Source organism: Xenopus tropicalis, chromosome 3 (genome assembly GCF_000004195.4).
Source record: "Xenopus tropicalis strain Nigerian chromosome 3, UCB_Xtro_10.0, whole genome shotgun sequence".
Lineage (NCBI taxonomy): Eukaryota > Metazoa > Chordata > Amphibia > Anura > Pipidae > Xenopus > Xenopus tropicalis.
Genome location: NC_030679.2, coordinates 144,427,388 through 144,441,053, shown reverse-complemented (window position 1 = coordinate 144,441,053; position 13,666 = coordinate 144,427,388). Strand labels below are relative to the sequence as shown.

At 46.8% G+C, this 13,666-nt stretch overlaps 1 protein-coding gene across 3 annotated transcripts in view; it reads right to left on the bottom strand.

The window, feature by feature from the left end:
- per1 (period circadian clock 1) overlaps nucleotides 1-13,666 on the bottom strand; it is a 34,028-nt gene extending 20,362 nt beyond the window's left edge. Inside the window, 1 exon segment of one of the 3 annotated variants that reach the window (NM_001197229.1) lies at nucleotides 13,642-13,666. The gene's annotated coding sequence lies outside the window, so the exon portion shown is untranslated. 3 annotated transcript variants of the gene reach the window in all.

The following is a 13,666-nucleotide window of genomic DNA, read 5'->3' as shown; positions in this document are numbered from 1 at the left end:
ACAGTGCCCACAGGGATGCACCCATACCCATACCCCCTGCTATATACACACAGTGCCAAAGGGATGCACCCATACCCATAGGGAATATCCCCTGCTATATACACACAGTGCCCACAGGGATGCCCCCATACCCATACCCCCTGCTATATACACACAGTGCCCACAGGGATGCCCCCATACCCATAGGGAATACCCCCTGCTATATACACACAGTGCCCACAGGGATGCCCCCATACCCATACCCCCTGCTATATACACATAGTGCCCACAGGGATGCCCCCATACCCATAGGGAATACCCCCTGCTATATACACACAGTGCCCACAGGGATGCCCCCATACCCATAGGGAATACCCCCTGCTATATACACAGTGCCCACAGGGATGCCCCCATACCCCCTGCTATATACACACAGTGCCCACAGGGATGCCCCCATACCGATACCCCCTGCTATATACACACAGTGCCCACAGGGATGCCCCCATACCGATACCCCCTGCCATATACACACAGTGCCCACAGGGATGCACCCATACCCATACCCCCTGCTATATACACACAGTGCCCACAGGGATGCCCCCATACCCATACCCCCTGCTATATACACACAGTGCCCACAGGGATGCCCCCATACCCATACCCCCTGCTATATACACACAGTGCCCACAGGGATGCCCCCATACCCATAGGGAATACCCCCTGCTATATACACACAGTGCAACATAATGACACTTTCCCTTTAATGACACACATGTGTAGCACGTTTACAGGGCACCACCCTCTTACTTTGATTGGGCAGTGTGGCGCTGCCCAATCAGAGTAAGAGGGCGGTGCCCTGTAAACGTGCTGCACATGTGTTATTAAAGGGAAAGCAGCGTCCAATCATTATCTGAGCTGCTCTCGGAGTCATACGGGAGCTGCGCCTGAATCAATAGGAGCTGCCCTTTCCATTCCATTACACACACAGTGACGCATGTATCAGCCCTGTCACACACAGACATGGCCTCGGCCGGCATTAGGCACACCTTGGGCTCAGCACTTCAAGGAACATGTATAGAAGAATAAATATATACCACTCCTGTACTTTTTTTGTAACAATTATTCAACAATAAATGGGTATAGTTTGTCGTCTACTGGATTTAATCACTTAATGTGGTTGTTTTTTCTGCTCTGTGCGCTAAGCCAAGTGTTGTTATATCACCTTCCTGTTGGTGGTGCTGTCTGTGAGTCGTTATTGTGTCAGATATTAAAAGGAGCTGATAAAACTAATTACCAGTCCACCGAGGAGCCCCCGATAATGAGCCCCTCAAAGGCTGCAGCTTAGAGAAAGGAAAGAGGTTTGTGAGGAAGGGACCTACAGCTAACCCTAGGGTGGTTTGTATGCAGGACCGACCCTCTCATGGGGAGCAGGCACACTTAGCGCTAACATGGTAGCTAAATGGGGAGCAGGCACAACTGCAACAAACATGGAGAGTGAGCAAAGCAACATGTAAGCTGGGGAGCAGACACAAAATTACTGGGAGTGTGTTTAGTATGATAGGGGGGGATGCAGAGCGCAGCTAGGGACATGCTCAGCTAGGGAGCATGCAGAGCTAACACTCTAAAGGAGAGACTGCACAGCTAGACCTTAGTCAGGGAGCATGCAGAGCTAACACTCTAAAGGAGAGACTGCACAGCTAGACCTTAGTCAGGGAGCATGCAGAGCTAACACTCTAAAGGAGAGACTGCACAGCTAGACCTTAGTCAGGGAGCATGCAGAGCTAACACTCTAAAGGAGAGACTGCACAGCTAGACCTAAGTCAGGGAGCATGCAGAGCTAACACTCTAAAGGAGAGACTGCACAGCTAGACCTAAGTCAGGGAGCAAGCAGAGCTAACACTCTAAAGGAGAGACTGCACAGCTAGACCTAAGTCAGGGAGCATGCAGAGCTAACACTCTAAAGGAGAGAATGCACAGCTAGACCTTAGGGAGCAAGCAGAGCTAACACTCTAAAGGAGAGACTGCACAGCTAGACCTAAGTCAGGGAGCATGCAGAGCTAACACTCTAAAGGAGAGACTGCACAGCTAGACCTAAGTCAGGGAGCATGCAGAGCTAACACTCTAAAGGAGAGACTGCACAGCTAGACCTAAGTCAGGGAGCATGCAGAGCTAACACTCTAAAGGAGAGACTGCACAGCTAGACCTAAGTCAGGGAGCATGCAGAGCTAACACTCTAAAGGAGAGACTGCACAGCTAGACCTAAGTCAGGGAGCATGCAGAGCTAACACTCTAAAGGAGAGACTGCACAGCTAGACCTTAGGGAGCAAGCAGAGCTAACACTCTAAAGGAGAGGCTGCACAGCTAGACCTAAGTCAGGGAGCATGCAGAGCTAACACTCTAAAGGAGAGACTGCACAGCTAGACCTTAGTCAGGGAGCATGCAGAGCTAACACTCTAAAGGAGAGACTGCACAGCTAGACCTTAGTCAGGGAGCATGCAGAGCTAACACTCTAAAGGAGAGACTGCACAGCTAGACCTAAGTCAGGGAGCATGCAGAGCTAACACTCTAAAGGAGAGACTGCACAGCTAGACCTAAGTCAGGGAGCATGCAGAGCTAACACTCTAAAGGAGAGACTGCACAGCTAGACCTAAGTCAGGGAGCATGCAGAGCTAACACTCTAAAGGAGAGACTGCACAGCTAGACCTTAGGGAGCAAGCAGAGCTAACACTCTAAAGGAGAGGCTGCACAGCTAGACCTAAGTCAGGGAGCATGCAGAGCTAACACTCTAAAGGAGAGACTGCACAGCTAGACCTTAGTCAGGGAGCATGCAGAGCTAACACTCTAAAGGAGAGACTGCACAGCTAGACCTTAGTCAGGGAGCATGCAGAGCTAACACTCTAAAGGAGAGACTGCACAGGTAGACCTTAGTCAGGGAGCATGCAGAGCTAACACTCTAAAGGAGAGACTGCACAGCTAGACCTTAGTCAGGGAGCATGCAGAGCTAACACTCTAAAGGAGAGACTGCACAGCTAGACCTTAGGGAGCAAGCAGAGCTAACACTCTAAAGGAGAGACTGCACAGCTAGACCTAAGTCAGGGAACATGCAGAGCTAACACTCTAAAGGAGAGACTGCACAGCTAGACCTAAGTCAGGGAGCATGCAGAGCTAACACTCTAAAGGAGAGACTGCACAGCTAGACCTTAGGGAGCAAGCAGAGCTAACACTCTAAAGGAGAGGCTGCACAGCTAGACCTAAGTCAGGGAGCATGCAGAGCTAACACTCTAAAGGAGAGACTGCACAGCTAGACCTTAGTCAGGGAGCATGCAGAGCTAACACTCTAAAGGAGAGACTGCACAGCTAGACCTTAGTCAGGGAGCATGCAGAGCTAACACTCTAAAGGAGAGACTGCACAGGTAGACCTTAGTCAGGGAGCATGCAGAGCTAACACTCTAAAGGAGAGACTGCACAGCTAGACCTTAGTCAGGGAGCATGCAGAGCTAACACTCTAAAGGAGAGACTGCACAGGTAGACCTTAGTCAGGGAGCATGCAGAGCTAACACTCTAAAGGAGAGATGCACAGCTAGACCTAAGACGGGGACCATGCAGAGCTAACACTCTAAAGGAGAGACTGCACAGCTAGACCTTAGTCAGGGAGCATGCAGAGCTAACACTCTAAAGGAGAGATGCACAGCTAGACCTTAGGGAGCATGCAGAGCTAACACTCTAAAGGAGAGACTGCACAGCTAGACCTTAGGGAGCAAGCAGAGCTAACACTCTAAAGGAGAGACTGCACAGCTAGACCTTAGTCAGGGAGCATGCAGAGCTAACACTCTAAAGGAGAGACTGCACAGCTTTTGCAGAGCGAGGGACGGATCCCCCATAGAGCTGAGAGGATGCAGAGCTATCAGCCTATTATTATTATTTGTGAGCCCCCCCACCTGTCCCTCTCCTCACCTCGTCTGTCTCATTCTCTGCAGTGATTCTGTGCTCTCACAGCCGCCTTCCTCTCCTCTCCCATCTCATGCGCTGTCTACCTGCTAAGTTCGCCGCTTCTGCGCTCTTCCTCCCCAGCTCCCCTCCCGATTGGCCCGCAGCCCTGTGATGTCAGAGACCCACCCCGTGAAGTCAGCGCCCCCACACGTGGAATGTAGTGCTGCTTGGCTCCCCCTCCACCTTCCCTGATTGGAAACCCGAGGAAGCCAATCAGCTCGCAGCTCCTGCATAACATGCAAATATGGAGCATGTGTCTGGGAAAGATTAACTATTGCTCGGCCGGCCCTTCCCATTAGTCCAACAGCTTGCAATCCGCTCCCTCCAGCGCTCGTGCTGCCCTGAACCTTACCCCCTGGCCCTTACAGGGAAGGGCTTACATCTATATATGTACATATCTATACTTTTATATAAATAGAGCTACTTACCTCCTTAACCCTTCCCTGGCCAGTTCCTGTGTAGCATTAACCCTAAGCGCAGGGCACAACATCTTTTAGCCACTTAATCTAAAGTGCTAAAGGGCAAGTCAGTCCTTTTTCTTGATATAAAATGCAATTTATTTAACCCCTTATCTACCAGAAGTGTATTACATATTTAACCCACTTTTTTGGGATAGCACTGCTACACTACCTCTACAAAAGACACTACGCTACCCAAACATATCCCATTAAACCTTAACCCTTTAGGGTCCCCAAGCTGCTGGGCCGGCCCCCCTAGCTAAAGGACCCAAAGCAGAGCCCCAGTATAGGGCAGGGGTCCTCAAACTTTTTAAATAGGGGGCCAGGTTACGGTCACTCAGATTGTTGGGGGGCCAAATTACAGTTCGTCCTCAAACTACGCCCCCCACCCCTGCTGTGTCCTCACCCCTGGCTACTACCTGTCTGCCTCAGCGTGGCCCTCACCCTTGGGGGGCCGTAGTTTAAGGACCCCTGGTTTAGGGTAAAATATAAGGTTAATGCCTGTTTGCTCTTGAAATAATAGTACAGTCCCTGTTAGATCAATTCTATATATCGGAGCAAGGAAGGGGGGTTGTGGGGGTTTCCTGATCCCCAAAAAAATCTGACAGGAGGGGGAAAAAAAAAAATCTTTAACTTTAACCCTTTCCCTTCCACGGTGCTCTAGTTCCTGGAGAGGTTTTGGTTTTCCAGGTGAGAGTCACACCCAACGTGAGCAACACAGAGTGTGCCAAGTAGGACACAATGTGCCAAGGGACACGGGCGTGATTAGGGCACAGAGGGCGAGAAACATGGAGAACCGACTGACAGAGAGACAGACGGAAAGATAGGGGGCAAGGCCTAGTCCAATAGTCCGGGCCCATGTTCCCCCACCGCCGCTCGTTACTTAACTTTATCCGCATTGGGGGCGAGGTGCATAGGGTGCCCAGCACTGAGATAGCGAGACATACAGACAAAAGATAATAGACAGATAGACAGACTTACACATGACGGAGCGAGAGACAGCCAGGAGCTGATGCTGAAATCTGGCCCCTATCAGGTTTCCGGCCCTTACATAAAGGACTCTGCGCCGGCCTCTCCCCTCTCCCTAATAGAAGGTAGCTGCTTATATAAATGGCCATTATATAAAGGAGTGTTAGACAGCGTGAGCGCGGCGAGATGCAAAGAGGGGGGACTGTCAGTATTATATCATATTATATGGACTGTCTGTAACTGATCACATGGCCGGAGATGGATGCTATAATAAGCCCTGCTCTGCCTTATATATATAATATACAGCTTGGTCATTTCCCTATGGGACCAAACTGTAAATGATATCCTTATAAATGGTGCTTAGTGATGTCATCAGTTATTGACACAATTTCAGTCACATGATTTGCTAAAACTTATATATATAATAATAAATAAAGTACCCCCTGTTGTAAAATATGAGGATATTAGAAGTCACCTCAGAGTTCCATGACCTGTATACGGTCCTCGGTGACTTACAATACAGGGTACTTTATTCACTATATATAAGGAACTCCATGGGGACTTATAATATCCCTATATGTTACAATAGGGGGCACTTTATTCACTATATATTATAAGGAACTCCTCGGGGGCTTATAATATCCCTATATGTTACAATAGGGGGTACTTTATTCACTATATATTATAAGGAACTCCATGGGGACTTATAATATCCCTATATGTTACAATAGGGGGTACTTTATTCACTATATATTATAAGGAACTCCTCTGGGACTTATAACATCCCTATATGTTACAATAGGGGGCACTTTATTCATTATATATTATAAGGAACTCCTCTGGGACTTATAATATCCCTATATGTTACAATAGGGGGTACTTTATTCACTATATATTATAAGGAACTCCTCGGGGGCTTATAATATCCCTATATGTTACAATAGGGGGCACTTTATTCACTATATATTATAAGGAACTCCTCGGGGGCTTATAATATCCCTATATGTTACAATAGGGGGCACTTTATTCACTATATATTATAAGGAACTCCTCGGGGGCTTATAATATCCCTATATGTTACAATAGGGGGCACATTATTCACTATATATTATAAGGAACTCCTCTGTGACTTATAATATCCCTATATGTTACAATAGGGGGCACTTTATTCACTATATATTATAAGGAACTCCTCTGTGACTTATAATATCCCTATATGTTACAATAGGGGGCACTTTATTCACTATATATTATAAGGAACTCCTCTGTGACTATAATATCCCTATATGTTACAATAGGGGGTACTTTATTCACTATATATTATAAGGAACCCCTCGGGGGCTTATAATATCCCTATATGTTACAATAGGGGGCACTTTATTCACTATATATTATAAGGAACTCCTCGGGGGCTTATAATATCCCTATATGTTACAATAGGGGGTACTTTATTCACTATATATTATAAGGAACCCCTCGGGGACTTATAATATCCCTATATGTTACAATAGGGGGTACTTTATTTACTATAGAATTGTACTCAAACCTGTGCTTGCCCATAGTGCAAGTGTGCACCCTAGTAGCCGCCATTATTTATGTCACGGGATGCCAGTCTCCCTTTACAAACAGTGCGGGCCTGTGTCTCTATACACACAATAGCAGCCAAACACACAAATCTGGGACACTCCGAAATCTAAAACATCAATGGATTTTATTTATAGTAAAGTATGCCTGCGTGCCGTTTAGCCAATGGGATAAATCAATAGGACTCATTCACAAAAAAACCATGCTTTGTATTTGTGTTCCCTTATCAGCAGCCAATCGCAACAAGCCTACACTGAATGCCACCAATGACATCACAGAATCTTCCTTGGCGCCGCCCACGTGCTGCCACTGTGTGAACAAACAAGCTGCCATTGTGCATTACATCTGAGAAAGTGGGCGCTGTGAATTCACGCGGGGTGACTAATTCTCCGCACAATAAATAGGACTCGCGCCGAACATACCATCTGCCTATTCTTTTCCTAACAAGATAAAAATATCCATATTTACTTCCGTTTTTTTTCTTTATTATTATATATAAATTAATAAATATTAATAAATTGTTTTGCTTTTGCACTTACTATCTCCCCTATAAATATGTGCGTTATATACATGTTATATAATAAACCTCCATCACCCCTTCATATGCAGGGGGTTTTCTATGCACTGAGAAATCTGATTGGCTACCTTCTGGCCCTCCCACTAATGCTTATTTGTGCCCTGGGTACCCCTGGAACTATAGCGGGGTGACTGTTACCCCAATGTTTCTATATATCTGTAACCTTGTTATGGGCTAAGGGGGCCCAGCCTGAAGGCCAGTTAGGGGGGGATTTGGGGTGAGTGCTTATTTGTGCCCTGGGTACCCCTGGAACTATAGCGGGGTGACTGTTACCCCAATGTTTCTATATATCTGTAACCTTGTTATGGGCTAAGGGGGCCCAGCCTGCAGCCCAGTTAGAAGGGATTTGGGGTGAGTGCTTTTTTGTGCCCTGGGTACCCCTGGAATTATAGCGGGGTGACTGTTACCCCAATGTTTCTATATATCTGTAACCTTGTTATGGGCTAAGGGGGCCCAGCCTGAAGGCCAGTTAGGGGGGGATTTGGGGTGAGTGCTTATTTATGCCCTGGGTACCCCTGGAACTATAGCGGGGTGACTGTTACCCCAATGTTTCTATATATCTGTAACCTTGTTTATGGGCTAAGGGGGCCCAGCCTGAAGGCCAGTTAGGGGGGGATTTGGGGTGAGTGCTTATTTGTGCCCTGGGTACCCCTGGAACTATAGCGGGGTGACTGTTACCCCAATGTTTCTATATATCTGTAACCTTGTTATGGGCTAAGGGGGCCCAGCCTGAAGGCCAGTTAGGGAGGGATTTAGGGTGAGTGCTTATCTGTGCCCTGGGTACCCCTGGAACTATAGCGGGGTGACTGTTACCCCAATGTTTCTATATATCTGTAACCTTGTTATGGGCTAAGGGGGCCCAGCCTGAAGGCCAGTTAGGGGGGGATTTGGGGTGAGTGCTTATTTGTGCCCTGGGTACCCCTGGAACTATAGCAGGGTGACTGTTACCCCAATGTTTCTATATATCTGTATCGACTGGTGATTCTATGTACATGCATTCCATATCAGCAATACAAAGGAGGGGGAGAGAGTGGGGAAGCCACAGATGATGTAGGGAATCAATGGATTACGGGGTGGGAAGATCACTGGGAGAAGAAGTGCTGGGTATGTATATACAGTGTAAGTTCAAACGAGTGGGAGAGAATGTGTATGAATCTATACTATAGTAACTCATTAATGAGAGTAGGTGGACAGGGCATTAATATGAGTATAATTAAGGGATTTCTGTAGGTAACACAGAGATACCAACAAAGCCCAAGGTGAGATAATGACCCACTCCAGGCATATCTGAGACTTTATTCCACGTTTGCTTTAGAATAAAGAGGAATTGGGTCTCAGTAAATCCAGAACTGGATCAGTATCTCCAGAATGACATGAGGTTGGTTTCTCTATACAAAATATCCCTTCTGCGCCTACACATGCTCGCACTAGCCCAGAGCATGCTACTATTATTCGACTACCACACGTGCAACAAAATCTGAAATGAGGCGGGGCACATCTGTGATTGGTTGGACCCTGCGCGGTGGGGGCGTGGCCTGTTCAGCGCACATTTATAGACTTAACATCCCGCAGAATAAGGAAATAAGCTGTGATTATTATTCTCTCTCCCTTGCCCCAGGGTATGACCTGGGTTAGTGGGGCAGCCAATCAGAATGCAGCCTGAGCGGAAGAGCTACATAATAACATGCAGCCAGTGCACATGAGGGGGCGGGAATCACGCGTGGATTTTGCATGCGTCATGCCAATCGCTTTATATAGGTCATTAGATCAAGGAGACGATAATCAAAAAAAGGTAATGGGGACACGCAGAGCGGGAAACTATAAAGAGAGAAGGAACAGTAGGACGCTGGAGGATTCTGGGATTTGTACAAAACCCTCAAGAAAAAGAACGGCATAAAACAGGTGCCGGTAACTTAATCAATAATTGCAAAATAACTAATAGAATCAATAGGCAACCGCTCATGCACAACCACAACGAAAGTAACTCAATTAGTTGGTTATTTAGATTAAATTAGTTATATACCCCGTGAAAAGTTGAGACCCGGGTGTGGAAACCCCGAGTCTATCACTCCCAATACACAGAATGAATAACATAAGCGGTGTCTCATTCAAAAGAAAACCATATGCTCACCAAGGTCCAATGGTGGTCCGGGTGCTCAAGCCCCGAACCCGCAGCTGAAGGGAGAATACACCAAGGTTTTATAGATATAACATCAAGCACTCCGGACTGTAGAGATCTGCTGTAAAAACGGACTTTATTTCTTCATATTAAAAACAATATGCATATAGGCATATTGTTTTTAATATGAAGAAATAAAGTCCGTTTTTACAGCAGATCTCTACAGTCCGGAGTGCTTGATGTTATATCTATAAAATTCTGGGATTTGTAGTCAAACAATATCTGGGTTATGGAGCTTTTATTGCTTTTAAACCCAGGATCAAGGGGCAGTCAGTGATTGTAAGTCAGGCCTGGACTGGGATTCAAAATAGACCCAAACAGCCCCCCCATAGGCCCAATAAATAGTGAGTGTCTATGGCATCTTACAGCAGCTCCTCTGGCATTTGCCAGAACCCACAGATTGCCAGTCTGGGCCTGGGTCCTGGCATTCCAAGTACCTAGAGGCCCAAACAGCCCCCCCAGCCCAATAAATAGTGACTGTCTATGGCATCTTACAGCAGCCCCTCTGGCATTTGCCTGTACCCACAGATTGCCAGTCTGGGCCTGATTTTCAGTACCCAGAGGCCCAAACAGCCCTCCCATAGGCCCAATAAATAGTGAGTGTCTATGGCACTTTACAGCAGCCCCTCTGGCATTTGCCTGAACCTACAGATTGCCAGTCCGGGCCTGATTTTCAGTACCCAGAGGCCCAAACAGCTCCCCCAGCCCAATAAATAGTGAGTGTCTATGGCACCTTACAGCAGCCCCTCTGGCATTTGCCTGAACCCACAGATTGCCAGTCCGGGCCTGATTTTCAGTACCCAGAGGCCCAAACATCCCCCCATAGGCCCAATAAATAGTGAGTGTCTATGGCACCTTACAGCAGCCCCTCTGGCATTTACCAGAACCCACAGATTGCCAGTCCAGGTCTGTTGTGAATCCCCTGTTATCAAACCCGCTGATATATGAAATAGAGAGGAATCTCCTGTGCTGTAAGTATGAGGGGGTGTTACATAACAGAGCCCCAGTGACATAATGCCGGGCAGACTGGTGTACTGCATTGTAATGAGACAACAGGGGGAATGGAGAGAGACAGGGAGGAGCGGGAATTGAGAGAGGAAAAAGAAGGTAAACAAGGGAGAGACATAAGAGAAATGCAGGGAAATGAGACTGAGGCAATAGGGAGAGTGAGAGAGTGTAACAGAGATTGGAGCCATAATGGAGGGATAGAGGGACTGAGAGACACAGAGGAATAAAGACAATGAGACAGAGGAGAGATAAAGACAGGAGAAATACAGAGGGAGGAAAATACAGAAAAGTGGGGCCAGATTTGGGGTAGAGAGGCCATTTCTCCTGGGCCCTTAGAAGCAAAGGTGCCCCTGGGAAGAAATATGCAGATGAAATTACAAAGACTAGATATAATAATAATAATAATAATAATAATAATAATAATAATAATAATAATAATAATAGATATTATTAGTATACCAGCAGGATTCTCAAACCAGCAGGCCTCCAGCTGCCACTCCCATCATACAATGCTCCCAGCTGAAGGGTGGCCCATGTTTATAGTCAGGGGCCCTTACATTCTGGCGCTGGAGAAGATGGTGGGAGTCAAGATACCATGTTTTGTACAAGAGAGCCCAAGCTTGCAGCTGGCGTACCCCCATCTTTGTGTGCTAATCATTGCCTCTAACAATACCGAAAAATGGCAGAATCATGCATAAACATTTATTAGCTGAATAAAATCCAAAACAGATAAAAAGTCATAAAATAATATCATACCGACCAACATAAGTGCCCCATAGGCCCTAACCTTCTCCCTCATAATATGTTCCAACTACCCCCCTATAGCACACAGCACTATCACACAATAAAGTTACAGATACCCATAATCTTAATTTATAACAAAATAAAAGTATACATGCAAAATACACCACAATACACTGGCAAGATTCCAATATAAGCCCATGGATCTGAGGTTCCCCTGGATGCACTGACTTTATGGGGCAGTTACTTGGCTGGATTACAAGGATACACTATGGGCCTGTGTATATGACACCCCATATCCAGGACCCTGTGTATATGACACCCCATATCCAGGACCCTGTGTATATGACACCCCATATCTAGGACCCTGTGTATATGACACCCCATATCCAGGACCCTGTGTATATGACACCCCATATCTAGGACCCTGTGTATATGACACCCCATATCTAGGACCCTGTGTATATGACACCCTATATCTAGGACCCTGTGTATATGACACCCCATATCTAGGACCCTGCGTATATGACACCCCATATCTAGGACCCTGTGTATATGACACCCCATATCTAGGACCCTGGTATGACACCCATATCTAGGACCTGCGTATATGATATCCACCCTGTATATGACACCCATATCTGACCCTGCGTATATGACACCCTATATTAGCACCCGTGTATATGCACCTAGCACCCTGTGTATATGAACCCTATATCTGCACCCTGTGTATTGACATGAATCACCCACTATATCTAGCACCCCTGTGTATTTGACACCCTATATCTAGCACCCTGTGTATATGACACCCCATATCCAGCACCCTGTGTATATGACACCCCATATCCAGCACCCTGTGTATATGACACCCCATATCTAGCACCCTGTGTATATGACACCCTATATCTAGGACCCTGTGTATATGACACCCTATATCTAGCACCCTGTGTATATGACACCCTATATCTAGCACCCTGTGTATATGACACCCTATATCTAGCACCCTGTGTATTTGACACCCTATATCTAGCACCCTGTGTATATGACACCCCATATCCAGCACCCTGTGTATATGACACCCCATATCCAGCACCCTGTGTATTTGACACCCTATATCTAGCACCCTGTGTATATGCCCTATAATCTAGCACCCTGTGTATATGAACCTATACTCTAGCACCCTGTGTATATGACACCCTATATCTAGCACCCTGTGTATATGACACCCTATATCTAGCACCCTGTGTATGTTGACACCCTTATATCTAGCACCCCTGTGTATATGAAACCGCCTATCCAGCACCCTGTATATGACAACCCATATCAGCCAGATGCACCCTGTGTATATGACAGCCCTATATCTAGCACCCTGTGTATAGACACCCTATATCTAGCACCCTGTGTTATGACACCCTATATTTAGCCCCCTGTGGTATATGACACCCTATATCTAGCAGCCTGTTGTATATGCCATATCCAGCACCCTGTGTATATGACACCCCATATCCCAGCACTGTTTGTTATGACACCCCATAATCCAGCACCTGTGTATATGACACCCCATATCCAGCACGTGTATTATGACCCCCATATCTAGCACCCTGTGTATATGACACCCTATATTCTACACCCTGTGTATATGACACCCCATATCCAGCACCCTGTGTATATGACACCCTATATATAAATCTGTATAGGACACCCTGCATAACTAAAGGCTAGTGGCCCCCACAGCAAATTCAATTTCGTCCCCCAAAACATTGCTAAGTTGACAATTTCCAACACATCACATTGGAACAGTTCATCAATAAGTACCTAATTGCCCCCCTAGACTCCTGCCCCCCCTGCTCCCTCTCTAGCCCCGCCCCTTCTGCATGTAGAATCCATTTTGTACTGGGCACAACGCATGTAGAATTGCCCGTAACACTGTGTATGTAGGGTCCCCCACATATCTCTGACACCCTATAACTCGCACCCCTATTACCCGACACCCTGTATCCAGGCTCCCATTGCCTTTGTATCTGACACCCCAAAGCCAGACCCCTATAGCCAGTTTAACAGATTCCCTCCACATAGGAGCGCTATCCGTGCAGCCACAGGGGGCGCTAGTCTATAACCTGCCCCAGCCCCCCGGTTCCCCGGAGCAAAGCCCTTACCTCCCCTCAGCGATCCGCACAGAGC